Raw genomic sequence first — 19,033 nt, 5'->3', positions numbered from 1 at the left:
TCAATTCCAGTCCTCGCACCCACCAGCTCTTCATATTTTGCATGTCTCTCTATGTTAACAAACTTGATTCAGATAATCAGCTCGTTAGAAATTAGCTCCGTGCATGAACTTTGTTCCCATTGACATGGTCCCTACACAGTGTTCATTGCTCCCTACTCCATGAGCAGGGGAAATCTGTTGAAGTTTACCTCACTTCAGAACATTCATGGATTTGCGTTGTGCAACGCCTTCACACACGGACAAGTGTGACATATACCTCTGTAAATAAATACAATTTAAATTCATGTCTCACACACTTCAATGCACTTTGAATGGAACATATACGTCCCTTCGACTGGAATCATGTCGGAATATCCTGTGATGTCCACTTCGCAGGGAACTTACGTTTGAATAGAACAAACGTCTGAAGCGATAAGAGAAACATACAAAATGTGCAGAGCAGGGGGGCACGAGGACTGGAATTGAGAACCACTGCTCTATGTGACACACTTTAGCTTCAGTTTCTCCTTCTACAGTCCTGCTGTAGTCCACTTCTGCTACCCTTCAGAAAACCCACTGTGGATTCAAGAGACAGAAATCAGACTGTAGTGGAATTGATCACTATTGAATGGTTCACATACTAATACTAATTTTTCACAGCTCCACGTCCCATGATGGTGATTAAGAGACCATTTATGAATGTGAAGAAATTAATAACCTTAAAGGGGTCATATGATGCGATTTAAATTTTTCCTTTCTCTCTGGAGTGTTACAAGCTCTTGGTGCATAAAGAAGATCTGTAAAGTTGCAAAGACTAAAGTCTCAAATCTTCTAAAAAGACTATAAAAAAACAAAATAATCAACCCACACCCTCCTAAAACACCTCGTTCTAACACGCCCCCACACGTCTACGTCAGTATGTGGGGAGATTTGCATAACACCACCAAAATGTTCACGCAAAGAAAGAAGGCGTACCTTTTATTCTCTCTGTTGCTGCCGGCGCCATGTCATGGAAACGCTATGTGTTTCGTTGTGAAAGTGAAACTACTTTGTTTGGCCTTCCAAAAGTAGGGCCCTGTGAAATCCATTTTATTTTTTCCCAAATTCAGTTATTCCCATTTTCATTTTTCTGGATTCCGTTTTAATTTTTCTCAACTACTTTTTGATGGTTAAATTAAACTGTATTAATCAAAAAGCATGTTTAATTAATTAAAATCATAAAACTTATACATTTTCACATCAATTTATTAAAAGTTTAACAAAAATTTATAGCCCCATAAAAAATTTTTAATTTTTCCTCAACAAAATTTTTAATTTTACACAAAACTCTGTTTTATCAAGCATGTCTAATTATTTAAATTAATAAAAACTACTTAATTAATTTATTTTTTTCCCCCTAAAAATAGCCTTATGAAAAAAAAAATTCCCCCTCAGAAATTCTGTTGTGTATTTACATTTTCCTGGTTATCAGATGAAGGCAACATTAAACATTAATTTATCTATTAATTATTGAAAATTAAGCAAACTTTATTTTTTGGTAAACAAAGGGGATTTACTATTAAAATGAAAACATGGAAGAAATGTTGTGTGATTATTCCTTAAAAAATAATGTTTGTTTAGTTTTATTAGTAGTAGTAGTAGGCTATGTACATTCTGCTGAACAATAGTAATAGATTTCTGGCAAATACTTGTCTTTAAATGAAACCAGACTTTTATTTTGACGGGTTGCTGTAAATACCTTTACAGTTCTGTGTATGTGGTACGACGCTAGTTTTACTCAAATCAAACGGTCAAATGCTCATGAAGTGACTCTTAGAGCAGTTCTGGAGATGTTGTTCATGTGTTACGTCCTCATTTAGAGAGACAACAGATGCTGAAATCACTGCGAGCGTCACACGCTTCTGCGCCATTCATTAACAGAGACACGCAGAACATGCAGGATTCATATTTAAATTGACTTTTCCAGCTTAATATTTACAGATACTAGTCCATATCACGATTTGATTTAAGTGTAATGACCTACTTTTTATTAATTCATTAAAAATTTGACAAATTCCGTGACATTCCGCGTTAAACTGTGAATTCCGTTTTTATGACTGGATTCCGCTATTCTGTCCATGTTTTCTGGATCGCGGAAATCATAGGGCCCTACAAAAGAGGATGATATCCATTTCATCATGCCTGGAGCTGATCTGTGCTGGTCTCTGAGGAAATACATCAACTTCATGCTGTGGATCGCCGGATCGGCTTTCACTGTGGATGAAGCGGAGTCCAGCCCGGGGTCATCACATGTGTCCTTTGTCGAATCCACCGGACGCACTGTTCTCTAACCCACTGGCCGTTCCTCACTCAAGCCCGCAGTGTGTGACGCTGTGTGACCCATTTAACAGAGGACTATTTCCTGAACCTGCAGACTGCATCTGTGGCACAAAGGCTGTTTCTATAGAGTGGGCAGTTCCAGCTTTACAAGGACAGTCTGGCGCTTCTGACTCACAGCCTGTAAGTACTTTTTTATATTTAAAGAATGATCCAAACATCATTCAAAAGCAATTTATGAGAAACGCATATTATTTGTTGTTTCTCATATCATAAACTCAGATCATAAATGCAGACATAGTTTTATGTTTATGTATGCACAACGCAACGTGTAAAAATACAGTATAAGTCATTATAATCAGTAATTATGTCCCCACTGGATGCAGCAAATGCCTCGTTTGTAATGGGTTTTATTGTTTTTGTCTCGTCACACTGGGACACACGGCGTCAGAGTATGTTAAGGGGCGTAACATTTCCATCACACGCTTGAGGTATTCGGCCAATCGCAATGCACTGGATAGCTGGCCAATCAGAGCACACCTCGCTTTTCAGAACAATGAGCTTTGTAAAAACGATGCGTTTCAGAAAGGCAGGGGAAAAAAAGAGGAGAAACAGTAATGTACATTATGTGGAAAATAATGTTTTTTGAACCTTTAACCGCATAAACACATTGCATTACACCAAATACTCAAAATAATGTTCTTTTAAGCAATGTCATATGAACACTTTAACACAAAGTGACTCTCTAGCAATCAGTCAGAGTTGCAGTGCGTGTAAATTACTCTTACATGTGAAAGGACGGTGGCAGGAGGTGACTGCGCAGTAAGTCATAAGTCTCACACACAAACCAAGTGGGGTACAGCCTTCCCTTCAGCAGACCACCACAGCCAGAGCAGGGAGGATAAACCAGGCAGTAAGACATTAGGGCGTGCGCTGTGGTAAGACTGCAGGAATTTCAAGCAGTGAGATGATTTTGTACGAGTCATTAAATCACACACGGCATGTAACGCTCACAGTGACACTCTCATGCTCTTAAATTTCCCGTTGTAGTTGAGGAGTGAGGCGTACTGTCATTAATTCACACTTTGCTGCTATTAGAAGGCCATGGACAGCTTGAAATGAGATCGTACTGATAGTACTCAAAATCTCTCTTCACCGACAGTCTTTGACTCTCATTCATCATCAATCTAAAAATAAATAATCAGTTTTATAATCATTGAGCACTCATCCTATGGCATAATAATCTAGGATGAATGTCAGTGAAGGAGAACGATGGTGATAGTGTGAGGTGGCAGATGGCCCTCCGGTACACCCAGGGTTGGGGAGTTACAGAATACATGTAACATTGCTACATTTTTAACATACAAAATATAACTGCATTTTGTTATAGTTACATTCCAAAAATTACAGTTACATCCAAAGAGTATTTTTTTGATTATTGACATTTAATATTAATGCAAACTTTGGGAATTTTGTCATGGAAATACAAAGACACATACAAATTTTACTTAGAGCTTTGAATAAGGACACAACATTAGGTGCAATGCAAGCTATGTGTCTACCTGCAACAAAGCATTCAACATCTAATCTGAAAAAACATCTTGACGTCAGCTGTCCATGACCTTTCGAAACCAGGCCTGCCAACTCTGATGCAACTTACACTCTTCTCATGCTCCCACAAGAACATTTTCTCATGTAATGCCAGTGATGTTTGTCTGCATGTGTTCCTGTTTTTTATGTTTATGACATATGCAGCATAGTTAAGCAATATCAGATGAGGAAAAAGAGTGCTGTCTACACATATGTTCGACATTGATTTTATTCAATAAAATAATTACATTTTAGAGACATTTATAACTTAGCATAATTTTTCCTCCATCATTTAATTTTTATAAAATGACACGTTTTGAAAATGATAAATAAAACACGAATCTGATATATAATATAATTGCATTATTAACACCTATAGCATTACTAGTGCAAGTATAATTGGTTTATATGCATTCATGCCACCTCATTAAACACGGTGTGTGTGTAGATATTCTGGTTAGGGAGAGTATGTGGTTGTGAATCAGTTACACATGCTTTGGTGCAAAAGAAAGTGACAACAGGTGCACTGGAGAGAAAACAGCGAGAAATAACCCCTGAAAAAGGGAATGGTTTTGCTGGTGGTGGCCACAGACAGGAAACAGATAGCTGCTCACTCCTTGTGCTTGTTATGCAGGATTGTGTATCTGTCTTCTTCAGACGTCTGTATCAGTGAGGAACTACTCTACCCATAATTCTGAAGAGAAATTCACCAATCAGAGGTGTCTCGGTTACCACAGAAACAGAACAGAGATGAAATGTTGTGAATGACCTTAACCCTACGCTCTCAGACTATATACAGTATTTGTATAGCCCTGAAAATGTAACAGTAAACTTCTAATGTTTTTATATTAACAGTCAGTCTCTATAAGGCAATATTTTTATACTGAACTGTCATATCTAGTCAAATAACATTATTCACAGTACATGAATTTTAAGTACATCTGTCTCATTAATATACATATGCTGATTTTCTTGTTTGTAATGTTATTATTCTCAGCAGTGGTTGGTTTGAATTAGAACTGAAATCTCTATAAAGAAACTAAAATTACTTGTGTTCTGACAATGTGTTGCTCACTGTATCCTTAATGATTTAACTGCAAAACAGTGGCTCCTAAATTCAGAACTTGATTCGATTGGATTTGACATGATTTAAAGTGACCTGACATGACAGAAACCCTGTAGCTTGAGGCTCGGCATTACTTGATGATTTAGATTTGTTGTGAAACTTAGTAAAGTTTTAGGATACAGCATTAAGTGAGGTGCTTTGTAATTTGAAGTGCAGATTAAAGTTGTCATATAGCCTAATATTACAAGTGATGAAGTGAGGTAATCATTCTCTTTCTAAACGTATCATTAGTTCATTGTTATTATCTCGCTGTGTCATATTTTCCTCAACATTACATTTTAGGCTAGTTATCATTTAATGATCATCATTTTCACCGAAGGAAAATAAAATCATTAAAGAAGGTTTCTTTCTGCTGACTAAGGAAGTGAGCTGGAGAAATGAGTGCACTACCGGAGGTGTGTTATCATCTGATTCTCTTGTCCTTTGTTTATTTACGTTTTCTCTGTGTGTGCTGAAATCTCTCCAGGGCCGAAACCGAGAGCGACCCTTCTGTCCTTGTTAGTACGTTTGGATCAGAGGACGTTTGCCCGAACCCTCGGCTGAGCTGTCAGGCTGCAAACTTTTTAAGAGGCCTGGCATGCTGGGAAAAACACAGGAGCTGTGAGAAACAGTACTAGTGTTGATCTCTTAAGAGCATCTGTCCGCACAATCTCGTTACCTCACAGTTTAATGCGCTGCTATCAAGCACTCTTTAAATATCTCAGCCAAAAAGCACAAAAGTAGAGAGGCAAAGCTTTATCATTAGTTATTCTTATTACAACACAAAAATGACATGCACCGCGGAGCCAGTGATAAAATCTTGTCAAATGAAAAAGTAATAACAATGAATCCATGTGAAATTTAAGGGGTGATTCATTTTCTGCCTTTGCCAAAGCAGAACTGATCCGAAAGACTTCTGCTGGAGAGAAACACTTGCTCAGATCGTAGCTGTGCAGGAATAACCACTTCTGAAGAATTTCCCTTACACATTGACCCGTACATTTCATCTTAATGTCACAGCTCCCGACTGTCACTACTGAGATGATGTCTTTAGCTGATCAGCACATGACATGACAAACTATAATATAATGAAATCAAATAATAATAATTTAAAAAAATCTGATTCAGAATAAACAGATGAAAAAGGAAAATCTGCATCTGCATCTAACTGGACAATGCTGACCAACAACACCTGGACTTCTATTTAATGCATGATTAGACATCTTAAAATAACCCTTGTTGATCTATGTTAAATTACAGTTTCGCTAGGACAAATTTCTCATTATACAGTAGATTACTTTTTCAAAACAAACAATTCTTAGCTTGTCACTGCAGAAAAGTTCTCATCCAAAAAGCACTACAACACGTCTTAAATCAACTCATTCTTCCATAACACGAGCAAAGATTCGATCCCCCCAAGAAACACTAACAACCAGAAGCATTACGCAACACTTTCTTTCTCAATGTTTCTTTACAAAACAAGACAGACACCTCCCTATAGTATAGAATTCACTGCATATTACAAGGAATCAAATATGATGCAATATGCTCCCATATGTTTTGTCATTTTTTGGCACTGAGTGGCTCCAGAATACATGAATGTGTGTAAAGAGCATCCACTGACACAGATACAGTAGCAGTGCTAATCAACAGTCATTCAGGAGGGACATCCGATCATGCGGATGGTGGTCATAAACCTTCTATCTCTATGAGGAAAATAATTCCTCTGTGGTGTTGAGGAAGCAAGGTGGAAGGAAAGTGACTCCATGCAGTCCACTCTGTGACAGTAAAGGAGTAGTGAATGCCACAGTGTCCCATACAATAATAAATGCTGGCCCACCGCATCCCTTTCCTATCCTGGCACAGTTCTTCCACAGAGCTCATCCAGGAATGAAATGAGACGCTCAGTGTTGTATGGGCCAATTAGCGGTCTGTGTAACAGCGGTCCATCAGTGGATACTGCTGCACACATTGTGATGTTGGCACCCCTCTGGCCCTGCACGTCCACTGTGGCTCTTTTCCCAATTACACTCCTTCCTCGCTGCTGTGTTTTGGCCTAGTTAAAACCATCCTTTTCCACAAAGATGAATACGTGGGTGTTTTGCCTGACTCTCCAAAATAAATCCACAAGGCAGCAGAAGAGGTAGGCTATTACAGTAGTTTAAATTATACCTAAAACCTGTGCACCTCTGCCCTGTTTCTGTATTTTATACTCCACTTACCTGGACGTATTGGCTCCGGGGTCGCTCGACTCGTTCAGAGTTCATCTCAAAGGGGATAAGAGTGCAACTGCTTCATCCTGACTTGATCTGACTGACTGACTTTCCTCAGGAATCTAGAAAGAGTTGTTATGCTTTCAGTTCAGAACACACTGTTGTTGATCTAAAGTGAACCAACACTCAGCACTGGATTTCTTAGTTGTGGTCTGAAAGATAAAATTCTGACATTGACTGGCACCATCAGATAACAAAACTTGAACTGAATTAAGCTGCATGATGCACCATCGTCTTCTGTAGATCTGTTTTACAGCTAAATCAGATCTAGCAACTACCACACTGGTATTGAACTGAACTGAATCCAGCGCTCTCCATTGACTTTCTATTGCAGGAAGCTGCCTCCTTGTCATTTCTGACTTATAACAAAAACAGAACAATGCCTAAAATCTGCTGTGTGACAAGGTGTTCAGTAAACAAGCTAAAAAACCCAGAACTACGTTTTTATTAGCTGTCGACCCGAAAAAAAACTGAGCATTTAAGGCCACAAATAGTTGTAGATGTCGGGGTATTTCACATTGGGCCGTTCAGTTGGATCATTTCTCAAACAAAAGGAAGGCAAGGAAAAGGGACACTAGATCGATATAATTTAGTTTTTCAATAGATCTCCTCCTCTCAGATTCACATAGGGTGGTGAAATAATCCTTTGACATGGTTAAAAATAATCAATGTTTCCTTTCGCCAATTACGTTTCCCTCCAGTCGGCGTAGTTCTCTGAGTAATATGACACGTTGGGTTCTACTTTTGAGTTCCTAAATACTCGTTTTGTGGGTTGACAGCTTATAAAAGCATAGTTCTGGGTTTTTTAGCTTGTTTACTGTACACCTTGTCACACAGCCGCTTTTAGGCATTATTTTGTTTTTTGTTACAAGTAAGAAATGACAAAGAGGCAGCTTCCTGCAATACAAAGTCAATGGAGAGTGCAGGATTGTTTTCCCCCCGGAGGGCATGGTTTTCTGTTTACGACGCGTGTTGCACTTTCTCTAGAGTAATAAATGTAACTGGACTTGACTGTGAATATTTCCAGATGTTCCAAATACTTCCAAATGTTGTCTGCCAACACTCTGTCCCAAATCTCTGTCAATGGCATTATTTCTGATCATATCAATGACTGCAGTTTCCCACTTGTGGGAGGAAACATGATACACACAATTGTGTTTGGAGGCTTTGCTCAATTTACTGTACTGTAATGTGCAGCTCAGTCACATGCCCTTGCAGAATCCACACCTTATGAAGAAAATTCTCACAATTGATGCCAGCGTTGAGAGTTGCAGATTTGTCTGCCTTCTCAGACCAGCCTCTCTCACTGATAAAGTATGATTTATTGCATGATCAGTTACATTAGCCTTAATCACATCTGGGACTCCAGTTCTTGATCTTCCACCAGCCACTTCTCTATCTCTGCCTGGGATGTTTACATTACAGTATACAATTTTTCCTAAGCAAACAGACACATAGTTGCTCCTGCACATCTGAAATGCTTTTTCCAGTACAAATAAATGTGCAAAGTGTGCACTGCCATATAAGAAGTCACCGAGATCAGCTGGAGCATCTACAGGGCTTTCAGAACCATGGACAGGTCCACCTGTGCTTCACCGAATCGACTCCTGTGGATAGATTCTCCACTCTCTACAGAGCGTCTCCAATCGCAAGAGCGAATCAACTGCGTAACTGAGGTCACCTGGGATGTGAGTGGCACACAGTGACTTCAGTCACTGCCGACTACAAAGGAGGAGATGGCGGGCAATAAAGCTGCACAGTTAATCAAAACCGTAACGAAATAATGATTAAATTGTTCGGTTTAGTGCGATTATTAAACCACAAAAGCTGTCATGCGCTGCTTGTCAGTGATTAGTAGCAAATTCTTGAGTAGCAAATGACTGAGCTGCTTATAAAGTGCATTTGAAAAAGCAACACTCGTCAAACATCTTTCTAAACATGAGAAGCATTTATGAACCTCTTGTCTAAAAAGACAACATTTAATACCATGTCAATTAGCATTGCATTATAAATATACTTTATTATAAAGAAAATACATGAGAAGGCTTGAAGAACTCTAATAAACCATGTATTGTCATAGTCATTGAATTAATGTTTGTTTGTTTGTGTTTACCGCCATGCCAGCTTCTGTGGCGATTTTCATGCATTGAAAGAAGTTCAATCTTCTGTTTATTCAGCTGCAGCCATAGGGATTTCCTGGAACAACCTGCATTACCTTTCTTCTGTGAGGAATATTTGGAGTTTCAGCGCGAGAGCGCCCTCTGGCCTTTGGATCAAGATTTACTACTGATCACAGAACTGTGTTTCACAGACAAGCAGCGAGTGAAGAAATCATAGGCTTTACTGAATTGCGATTCCAGTTTAATTTAGATTAATCGTTCAGTTCTAGCGGGTGCGTTGTGACATATATCATGTCACGAGTGGATATTGCGCTGGCGATAAAATATAGCACTGCCATTGTGTTGTTCACCTGGACTAACACAGGCTTGTCCAGGATCAACAGCTGAAATCTTCACAGAACCAGCGACTTGAGGCAGCTGAGGTGCCAATGCAGTCGGGGGAGTCCTGAGACTGTGTGCTCGTTGCATACAGTGCCCCAGCTTGTTTTGGATGTGTCTTTTCTGAGAACAGCATGCACATTGACATATCATTGACACTAGTTCTAAGGGACCCCTACTCGTAGAACACAAAGTCAGGCAGAAAGTGCAGCAACAGATCTGTGTGACCAGATGTGTGTGGTGGTGCCAAGCCCATCTCAGGATTGAGTCTGAAGCTGGTACTGAAGCAGTATCGTATGCAGCAACCCGAGCTGTGCAACCGCTGCCGAGGACGCCGTATGTCTCCGGAGGCTCTGAAATTGTTTCAGTGGAACCACAGTTTTCTGCCTGCTTGAATTCAGGCCATTCTGCACCAACTGTGAACGCTCTGCTGTGAGACACACTGTTTTTGTAGAGTATAATATTGGATATATCTGGCTTTCATGGCTCATATAGTATGATATAGAGAGAATATGGAGGAAAACCAGCTCAGTTTTATTCAAAGGTACGGTGGGCGAGAGAGCTCAACATTCTGTGACTTAAGAAAACACATGCAAATAGAAAAAGCACCAGCAAATTAAGAAAACATCAAACGTCATCAGTTTCACAGAATCTGTGTTGCAAATACTCACAACACAAACAAATACAGAAACAGGCTGCAAATAGCACAGACCACAACGGGGACCCTAGCAATGCTTACAAAAGTTAACCATGGTTTTATTATTGTAAAAGTGTAATGACAATGTTTTTTTGTTTTTTTTTGGCATATTGATTTCATTATAGTAACAATTTTTTATTTGTATATTTTTAGATAATAAATAAATAAATGGGCTATTTATTTGTTTTAATAGTAAAACCATGGTTAATTTTTGTAAGGTAAGTTGTAAAAATAGCCATCTTACATAACGTTTCACAGTTACATTTCGTCAGCTTAGTTAGGCTAATAATAATAATAATAATAATAATAAAATAAAAATAAAAAAGCTAAGGAATCATATGATCAGGATGTTAAAATAAACAAAAATCTCACCTTTCTGAGCAGACATTTACAAGCATGTCCCAGCTCCGTAACTTGTCGCGGTTCTCTTAATCATTTCTGTGTATTTGCAGTGCATTTATGTTTTTGGTTGTGTTGTGAGTATTTGCAGCACATCTGCTGTCAAACTGATGAAGATGCTTTCTTAATTTTTCTTAACTGAATAGTTTTTTTCTATGTGCATGTTTTTTCATTTGCAGTGTGTGAGCTCTCTCAGCTACTGTACACAGGTGGAATATGAGCAAAAATATGTAATTTGCTGCAGATGCTGATATTTATATGATGAAATTCTGATTCTTGTAATGTAATCAGTGAGATCTTTATAACAGTGCAGCAGATACTGACATAAAATTATCTAAATATCAGTCATCAATTATTTTTAAAAGTTTTTAAATTCCTTATTTTTGTTGTTGTGATTATTTATTATGATTATTTTAATTCCTTTTATGTAAAGCACTTTGAATTACCATTGTGTATGAAATGTTATATATAAATAAACTGTCTTGCCTTGCCTATATCTCAAATAATATGTCTTGGTAAGATGAGATTTAAATGATCCAAACATATAATGCAATGCAATCCGATGATGAACAAACAGATGTTCCTCAACTCAACTCAACTCAACTCAACTCAACCTTTATTTATAAAGCATTTTCAATACCATAAAAATGGACTAAAGTGCTGTACACAACCAGTATATAATAAAGATAAAAAACATAAAACTTTAAAACATAGAAACAAACATTTATAACATTTATACACAAACATCAACAACTTGTACTGTATTCGATATTTTACAGGAAGCCAATGCAAAAATACCAACACAGGTGTTATATGATCCCGTTTTCTAGTGTTAGTTAAAAGTCTTGCTGCAGCATTCTGAACATACTGAAGACACTTAACCAGAGATTCACTTATGCCTAAGTATAAAGCATTACAATAGTCCAACCGCGTTGAAATAAAAGCATGTATAACAGACTCTAAATCCTTGTTCAAAAGAATTGTTTTCAGTTTGGATAATTTCCTTAACTGAAAAAAGGATGTTTTCACAACACTGTTTACTTGTCGGTCAAGACGGATTTCGGAATCATTAATTACTCCCAAGTTCTTCACATAACCACATAGATCATTGGACAATAGTCCCTGGCTTCCGACCATACCATTCTGAAACTGCTTGTTACCAAATATAATAATCTCTTATCTTCATTTAACTGAAGAAAATTATTTGCAAACCAAGCCTTAACCTCTGCCAAAAGCCCTTGCAAAAGGTTGTTAAAGAAAAACAACTGTCTCTAAAGGAAAATAAATTTGCAAATCATCAGCATACAGATGATAGTTAATATTGTACTTCCACAAAATTGACCCCAGGGGCAGCATATATAAAGAAAACAAAGTTGGACCAAGAATAGATCCCTGTGGGACCCCATAGGAGAAAGTAGCAGAAGTTCCTCAAAAGATCCTGATGATCAGATTTAAAGGTGTCATGTGTAAAAATTGAGGTAAAAATATCCAAAAAATGACCTACACGCATCAAAAGAATGAGAAGAAATAAGGGCGATGATGTCATTAAAAAAAATGTCAAGTTATAGTGCTGCAGAGATATCAACCTTAATAAGCATTAGCATTACTAGCCACGGCCCGACAGATGTCGTAATACCAGTTTCGGCCATGGGAGGCGGTATGCGGGCAACATAACCACCAGCCAACCTGCAATACACGAATAACTCGCACGGCTTGTGGGCGTACTTGAACCTGATGTCAAGCAACCGCGCTCGGAAATCACAAATCAAATCCGATAAGAAAAGGAGCCGAACCAGAGTAAACATCGGCACTGCTTTCCATCGCTGGAGACAACTGATGGACTTGAAAGAAATGAGCTTTGACTCCGAACTTGCAACATTTCTTTTGGATTGGTAAGTAAAATGCTGTTAGTATTTCGCTAGAAGTTTGTTTTATATGTTTGCGTATTTTTTTTTCGGGAAGTTATAACATAGAAATGTATCGAAGGATGTTCGATAAACGTGCTAATGTTAGCGATGGCTAACCGTAGCTGCGTTTGATAGTTAGCTAGCTATAACTTACCCACAGATCCCGATCCGGTTTTCACCTGTTATCTACCAAAGCCCGTCTCTACCAAGCTGATGCTAAAATGTAACATTACCTAAGAAGCTTGAAATGTCTTCGATGATAATGAACCGAGAGAGAGAGAGAGCGCCCGGCCGCGCGCGCACTCACTCACTATATTCAGAGCGGTCAAAGTTTTTGAAAGCGTGTGTGAAAAGAGTCAATTGCGTGTGTCTCACGGTGAATGCTTGAGAGTTGGCAGGCTCTGGTTACGTTGGTTGGCGCTAGCTTGGTCAACATCAGCTGTCTGATGTTGACCAATGATGTTGACAGAATGCTGTTTGTCAAATTAATTTAATTCAAATAATGTGTATATACAACTCAACATGTAATATGAACAAAACGAATATGAACATATTCACTGGTAAAGGTGAAGGGGGAGTAGCTTGAAGATGTCATGTTTTAAAATCACTTGACATCACCCAACGTTCCTCTGGAGGCAAAACGTCCTCTTAGGCTTCGGCTATGGCTCTAGGGTTGTTGTGAAGGTAGGGGCGGAGCATAGAGACTATGCCGTTTCTCGTTTGTTACTCTAGAGTAGACCAATTCACTTTATTGAGGCATACTGCCCCCATCTGGTATGGAATGTGGAGTATGACTTGATTTTTTTGCCAGACATTACACATGGCTCCTTTAAGACTCACTGATTTTTCTAAAAAATGATTCATAGGCAATCAAGTAAAGCCAGGCTGCTTCTGTCCAGAAAGTTCTAAGTAAATATACACAAAAAAAACTAACTCAAACTATATATTTACAAAATTAAACTAAAAGGCTTTTTACTTGATACAAAATTAAACTAAAAGGCAATTTACATGTTTGTACACTTATACTAAAAGTATGAACTATCAATCGGACGACAGAAGATTTTGTAGATTGTGAGCAACAGGTTTTTATTGTTTAGGGGCCTTAGAAATTTGCATAATAAATATGATACAGCAGCTTGATAGAGTATATATATTCCCTGCATGTACTCTTGTCTGTGAATCACTGCACTGAGGGGTTAAATATGAGAGCTGACTGCATTCAGAGTGTTGCAGCGACGACACTAAACACTCCTGACGGAAACAGACCCACAGACCTGCTCTTCTATGGGGCTCTGAGCGGCGAGGGCACTCGTGTTTGACCCTCGGTCAAGCAGGGTGTCAAAGGGGCCAGAGAAGCTGGCCAGACTGGAGCAATGACGCTCAAGACAGCAACTGACTGTTAGCAAAGACCTGCCCTCCTTAGTTACTGTTGCTATCCCCGACAAACAATCACACTACAAAACAACACACCAACTCATCAAACAATAAATAATACATCACAGAACAAAGAGGAAACTGACAACACACCGACAGACAAGACAGAGCAGGTTACTTCTTATATGAAATAAGGTCTCACAACTACCATCCATAAAAAAAACTCATTTCAAATATAAAGATAAAAAAACAATAAATACTGCTTTGTGGCTTTTTAGTGTTGTGACAGACAGATCGCTGTATTGCCTCAGTTCAAACACCTTAAACACTTAAAGCATGAAATGAACATGAACGAACATCAGAAAGTGTTTTATTTCAACGGTGGAACACACCATTTTTCAAGTTTAAGTCCACCGAAGTTAATCTTCTCACTGTCTGATTTGTGGTTAAGGCTAGAAGGGATACAGCTGCGGCTACTGCGCATGCACATTTACATATTTTCCGAGCCAACAATACAGGTGCTGGTCATATAATTAGAATATCATCAAAAAGTTGATTTATTTCACTAATTCCATTCAAAAAGTGAAACTTTTATATTATATTCATTCATTACAGACAGACTGATATATTTCAAATGTTTATTTCTTTTAATTTTGATGTTTATAACTGACAACTAAGGAAAATCCCAAATTCAGTATCTTGGAAAATTAGAATTTTGTGAAAAGGTTCAATATTGAAGACACCTGGTGCCACGCTCTATTCAGTCAATTAACTCAAAACACCTGCAAAGCCTTTAAATCTCTCAGTCTAGTTCTGTAGGCTACACAATCATGGGGAAGACTGCTGACTTGGCAGTTGTCCAAAAGATGACAATTGACACCTTACACAAGGAGGGCAAGACACAAAAGGTCATTGCAAAAGAGGCTGGCTGTTCAAAGAGCTCTGTGTCCAAGCACATAAATAGAGTGGCGAAGGGAAAGAAAAGAAAAAACAAAGATGTGGGTAGAAAAAAAGTGTACAACGCAGTAGGGATAACCGCACCCTGGAGAGGATTGTGAAACAAAAACCCAATCAAAAATGTGGGGGGAGATTTCACAAAGAGTGGGACTTCAGCTGGAGTCAGTGCTTCAAGAACCACTACGCACAGATGTATGCAAGACATGGGTTTCAGCTGTCGCATTCCTTGTGTCAAGGACTGGACTGCTGCTGAGTGGTCCAAAGTTATGTGCTCTGATGAAAGTAAATTTTGCATTTCCTTTGGATATAAGGGTCCCAGAGTCTGGAGGAAGAGAGGAGAGGCACACAATCCCATACGCTGCTTCGAGGTCCAAGTGCAAAGTTTCAACAGTCCAGGGCTGGTTTGCCGCCATGTTCATCTGCTGGTTGTGGAACCACTGTGTTTCTGATAGTCCAAGGTCAACGCAGAGTCAGATACGAGGACTTGGCCCCGTTAACACAGAGTGCCAGCTACCAGCACCTGGCTTCCAAGGACCATGGTCCCCTGTTCCCACTGGCCAGAGCAACCGCCTGACCCAACCCCAAGAGAAAAATCTACAGGTAATAGTGAAGAGGAAAGACATGCATACGCCAGACCCAACACCTAAGAAGAGCCGAAGGTCACTCATCAGACAACCTGGGCTGAATGAGGAGAGGCTTTTTGTGGGAGATGTAGTTTAATCCAACGCCTTTTGTGATGTCATTAATTGATCAAAAAAATGGGGCAAAAACTTTTAATCCAACGCCTTTTGTGATGTCATGAATGGGGCAAAAACTCGTATCCCGTGATTCACTGTGGTTTGACCGTGGATACCGGAAGCTCGTGTGAACCGGCTCCCTGCGTGTGACGTGGAGGGCTCCGTTGAGTTCAGTGCACATCTCTATTATTATTATTATAATGGTTATTAAACTGCGCAGAGTTGTGCTACATTAGCTCAAATGATGTTGGCTTATTCAGGTAAAGTGAAAAAAACAAAACACAATCAGACGTAATGTCATACGCCCCTAGACGTTCGTTTATAATATAATATAACGCTTATAATATAACGTTACTTATAACTCAGAGGCCCTTTCTCCTCAAACGCGACGCGAAAAACGAGTCGTCGAAACGAATAAAGCTGGTCACTGCGTCGGATCTACGAGAAATAGCGAAATAAAGCTTCATGAAGCTCCGAGGCTTTTCCCTGGATACAAAATCCCGGAGTATCGACCACAGCGGCATCAGCTGGCTCGTAAAACTCATAGCAGCATTGAAGTTTGGAAATATAATGCATATTTTGTAATAATAATAATGATAAAAGTTCTTAAAGGGGTCATGAACTGCCTTTGTGTTATTTATTTTTTATTTTGTACTGTTCTCTGAGGTCCACTTATAATGTTATCAAGATTTTTACATCAAGAAACAATTAAGTAGTAATAGGCTATTTTCTGTCCCGTTTTTAGACTAATGACAAAGTTTTGAGTTCTGAAACTAACAGGATGGTTTTATAGTACCATGACCTCTTATATGTCAAAAGTTCAAGAGATTTTTAGTTTCTCAGTTCATGACCGCTTTAAATAATGTATGGTTTGTGAGTGAATCAGTCAAGTCAGCAGTACTCACCAAACTAAGAACCACATCTTACAGACATGAATACATACAACAGTGTGAATATCTTATACTTACTGGACATATTACATGTCAAAATGTATGAAATTTAAAATGTTATAACATGAGTAATGACATAATGCTTTTTAATTAAAACTATGTAATTCTGGAATTTGCATACTTAAACTGGTCTGACGTCTTTCTAGATTTAGAGGTTCTTAAACCAAATTTATTTTTTTTTTTTTTTTAAGTAACTTTTCTTCTGTTTTTGATTACCCTCAGAATGGCAAACAAAAGCCCATAAAGTTGCACTCTGTTGGTCTGGATTGAGCTGTAACCTAAATTAAATGGAGGAAAAATGAAAGAGATACTACACCCAAAAATGTCTATTTATTCATCCTCAAGTTGTTCCAAACCTACATGAATTTCCTCTTATCATTTAAAGAATTGACTGCCTTTCTGCTAATCTTCAACATGTCTGCCATAAAACAATTTACTTTTTCAGTTTACGGCCCTTATCATTCATTCCTGGTATCCGTAAACAGCCACCAACTGTTGCACAATTCTGATTGAAATTCAAAGGCGTCAAGGTTGTGATGCAATTAGTTATCAAGGCACGTGTGACCCAAGTTGACTGTTAGCTTTCTCCAATGGTAGAGCCACGGACCCTCGTATCTCCCAATAATAAGACCTTGGCTGTGTCTGAAATTGAATTTTTTTGAGGGAACAGCCATTTGTAGTGCTGTCTGAGACCATAGTGGACATTACTGAGTGCACTTATTCAATCCCATGCACCGCAACAACAAGTGTACAACCGATGTACACTCAACAGCTAGAAAATATCCATAATGCAATGTGAGGATTGTGTCGAATTAAATCCCATGTCTGCAGCTGAATCAACCATCCATCCATTAACTGTCCAATACAGGTACAGCGTAATATCATACATTTCTTTTTAATTGAACCTTAGTTTAATTAAGGATTATACATGCCTTGTTGATTGTACATCAAGATTATGGTGGCCCTTATTGAGAGGTAAAAGATTTTTTATTGTAAATGTTAACCTCTCACCCCCTGACTGTTGACCTTGACTTTTTAATATCGGATAACTCTCTAACCATTAGGCCACAACTGCTGCTTTGTTTATCCACTAGAAGTAGGGGCAGCAGTGGCCTAATGGTTAGAGAGTAATCTGAAGGTTGTGGGTTCGAGTCGGAGTAGCTGCAGTTGGTGCAGGTGGGGTGAATGTACAGCGCCCTCTTCAACCTTCATTAACCACGACTGATGTGCCCTTAAGCAAAGCACCGACCCCACAGTTCCTCACTGGGTGCTGGAGCAAATGCCCACTGTTCCAGGTGTGTGTTCACTACTCATTGCTGTATGTGTGCACTTGGATGGGTTAAATCAAAGTTTTTTTGACACAAGTCATGTCACTCGGCGGCCATCTTTTTTATTTTACAGGCGAGATCAGCCAGTGCGCATGCGCAGTCCTAAGAGCACGTCTCAGAACGCTGACTGTTTCTATAGGAACTGGGACTTCTAACTGCAGCTGCAGTGATGCGCTGACTTTACCAATTAGCGATTGCCTCTTTCATTCAGAAGGCTGGTCTTCCTACGATTGAGCAGCCATATTGAGCGTTGCCTTTTTCCCCATTCAAAACTACAGGTGCTGGTCATATAATTAGAATATCATCAAAAAGTTTATTTCTTTCACTAATTCCATTCAAAAAGTCAAACTTGTATAATATATTCATTCATTACACACAGACTGATATATTTCAAATGTTTATTTCTTTTAATTTTGATAATTATAACTGACAACTAAGGAAAATCATGGGGAAGACTGCTGACTTGGCAGTTGTCCAAAAGACGACCATTGACACCTTGCAAGAGGAGGGCAAGACACAAAAGGTCATTGCAAAAGAGGCTGGCTGTTCACAGAGCTCTGTGTCCAAGCACATTAATAGAGAAGCGAAGGGAAGGAAAAGATGTGGTAGAAAAAAAGTGTAAAAGCAATAGGGATAACTGCACCCTGGACAGGATTGTGAAACAAAACCCATTCAAAAATGTGGGGGAGATTCACAAAGAGTGGACTGCAGCTGGAGTCAGTGCTTCAAGAACCACAACACAAAGACATATGCAAGACATGGGTTTCAGCTTCGCATTCCTTGTGTCAAGCCACTCTTGAACAACAGACAGCGTCAGAAGCGTCTCGCTTCAAAAAGGACAGGACTGCTGCTGAGTGGTCCAAAGTTATGTGCTCTGATGAAAGTAAATTTTGCATTTCCTTTGGATATCAGGGTCCCACAGT

The 19,033-nt window shown here is 38.9% G+C and overlaps 1 pseudogene; it reads left to right on the top strand.

The window, feature by feature from the left end:
- Nucleotides 1-15,815, top strand: part of LOC122141137 — a 36,492-nt pseudogene extending 20,677 nt beyond the window's left edge.
- Nucleotides 15,816-19,033: the final 3,218 nt, after the last annotated feature.

This window comes from Cyprinus carpio, chromosome B20, assembly GCF_018340385.1.
Source record: "Cyprinus carpio isolate SPL01 chromosome B20, ASM1834038v1, whole genome shotgun sequence".
NCBI lineage: Eukaryota > Metazoa > Chordata > Actinopteri > Cypriniformes > Cyprinidae > Cyprinus > Cyprinus carpio.
This window is presented reverse-complemented; position numbering and strand designations above follow the sequence as displayed.